Source organism: Schistocerca nitens, chromosome 4, assembly GCF_023898315.1.
Source record: "Schistocerca nitens isolate TAMUIC-IGC-003100 chromosome 4, iqSchNite1.1, whole genome shotgun sequence".
In the NCBI taxonomy this organism is placed as follows: Eukaryota; Metazoa; Arthropoda; class Insecta; order Orthoptera; family Acrididae; genus Schistocerca; species Schistocerca nitens.
In genome coordinates, this window is record NC_064617.1 from 655,580,665 (window position 1) to 655,583,346 (window position 2,682).

General features: G+C 42.2%; 1 non-coding gene across 1 annotated transcript; it reads right to left on the minus strand.

Annotated features, from left to right (window-relative positions):
* Positions 1-1,373: 1,373 nt before the first annotated feature.
* On the minus strand, positions 1,374-1,448 carry Trnas-cga (transfer RNA serine (anticodon CGA)). Its single transcript has one exon. It is a non-coding gene; the product is annotated as a tRNA-Ser (tRNA).
* Positions 1,449-2,682: the final 1,234 nt, after the last annotated feature.

Here is a 2,682-nt window from a genome sequence, read left to right on the forward strand (position 1 = left end):
TAAATACCTAACATTCAAAAGAAATTTCTGAATGAGGAACCCATGGGTAACTGTTCTCTACATAATCAACGGAGATTGCATTACTGCTACTTACTTTGTGGGGTTGGTTATTTATAGTCACGTCCAAACTTATATCACACTTCATATCAGTTCGTCATTAATTGCATGCCACTTTACAACTTTGCTATTTTAAAGCATGCACATCAATCCAGGCCAAGTTCTCTCATCTCAAGTTGATACGAGAGGCGTTCAATAGCTAATGCAACATATTTCTTCTGAAAGCAGGTTGGTTCTATTCAACTTTCCAATACACACTATTATTCCCCACTTTAATGGTTACAAAACCCTATTTTTCATCATAATGGATCTGTATGCCCGCATTGTACCACTCAACTGATCGACGTCGGAGCCAACTTCTTGCTACATCTATAGCTTATTCATCATCCATGTACTCCTACTGAGGGAGTGCATCAATCACTGAGCCAAACAGCTGGCAGTAGAAAGGTGCATGATGTGGGTTGTAGCGTAGATAAGGAAGAATAGTTCAATGAAGTTTTGTGAGCTCCTCTCTGGAACGCAGACTTGAGTCAGGGCTTGCGTTGTCTTGGAAAAGGACAAGTTGGTTTGCATTTTTGTGATGATGAACGCGTTGAAGTCGCTTTTCTATTCCCTGAGGGTAGCACAGCACACTTCAGGGTTGATCGTTATACCCTGAGGGAGGAAGTCAGGATGATCCCTTCACAGTCCCGCAAGGTCGTCGCCATTGCTTAACCGGCTGACGGAGTGGCTTTGAATTTTCCCTTCGGAGGAGAGGTGGAGTGGCGCCTCTCCATGGATTCCCGTTTTGTATCCGTTCCAATGTGATGAACCAATTTTTCATCGCCTGTTGCGAAGTTCGACGAAAGATTGCCATGACCAGCCTCGTAAGGTGCAAGCAATTTCGCACAAATGGTCCTTCGTTGCTCTTTATGGCTATCTGTTGGGCGGCGGTGAACCCAGGGAGCACAGACCTTTAAGTATCCCAGCTGGTGTATGAGTGCATCATTACTAACAACAGAGACGTCCAGTTGAGCAGCAAGGTGTTTGTGACATCTCGATCGTCTCGAATGACTATCCGCACATACCAGCATTGCCGGAGTCTCAGCTGCGTGTGGCCATCTGGAATGAGGGAATCGCACATGTTTGCGCTTCTCAGTTATTTGGGACACGATTCACGTTTGTATTGCGTATCTGGTAGAACTCCTATTGCTTATTAGAAGCCATTCCATGCTGTCAGTATTAGTGTGAAATCCTATTTAGTGGCTCCACAATGAGATTTTCACTCTGGAGCGGAGTGTGCGCTGATATAAATCTTCCTGGTAGATTACAACTGTGTGCCGGGCCGAGATTCGAACTCGGGACCTTTGCCTTTCGCAGGCAAGTGCTCTACCAACTGAGCTACCCAAGCACAACGCACTCCCCGTCCTCACAGCTTTACTTCTGCCAGTACCTCGTCTACTACCTTCCAAACTTTACAGAAGCTCTCCTGCGAACCTAGCAGAACTAGCACTCCTGAAAGGAAGGATATTGCGGATACATGGCTTAGCCACAGTCTGGGGGATGTTTCCAGAATGAGAAAGGAGACGAGGTACTGGCAGAAGAAAAGCTGGGAGAACGGGGCGTGAGTCGTGCTTGGGTAGCTCAGTTGGTAGAGCACTTGCCAGCGACAGGCAAAGGTCCCGAATTCGAGTCTCAGCTCGGCACACAGTTTTAATCTGCCAGGAAGTTTCATATCGGCGCTCACTCCGCTGAAGAGTAAAAAACACTTCTGTAGAGCAGACGGCTTATTTTCAATCACTGCGTCTCAACCACGTTTCACATACTGCTCAACGACACATCAGATACCATTACGTCATATGTCTTGGTTGCCATTGTTCATGGATATGATGATTGCAATACATTAGAGAGTCTAGTAATGGAGAATGAGACAGACAACTTTTCCTCAAAGTGTTACACATATTTTTATCTTTGTGCTGTGGTTAAGTTCAAAATTCTGATCATAAAGCTTATGTCACTAACTTTTCATTAATAAAAACATTTTCAACGTTTTAACCACTAAATCAAGAATAAGCGTTGCGCTTTCTTCCTCTTCAAAGATTTTGAATTATGGAGATATGGACAGAGTACTGATGACCTTATTTTATAGTTGACGTTAATTTAAGATTGAAAGATACAGATGTTATTTTTACAATTTAAAAAAAAAAAATTAGCGGAAAGAGAGTTCTATGATGCTGCTTTAATTATCCTCAGAGCCAGAAAATACTTTTGGAATACACACTAATATGGTAAAGTTTATGCTGCTGTCAAATATTTCAAGAGACATCAGTCAACAATGTAGACAATTTATGTTGTTATAAATACAACAAAAGTTATCATTTTCTTTTTCGTAGTAAGAACTTTACTAAGGGCTTCCATCTTGCTATAATCTCTGTGTCTTAAATTAAGTGTCGATTGCCTGAATATTTTAGTATACTCTGGCGCAGAAAACTAGCTGATTGAATAATAGACTTCCGTATTTGGTAATGATCAAGACTATTTCGTATAAAATCCTGGGCCCATTGATTAAATACGGATCCTGTAGCATATGAAAGTACTGTTCATTATATACTGGACGTCGGTGCAGGGCAATATGGATACTGTGTG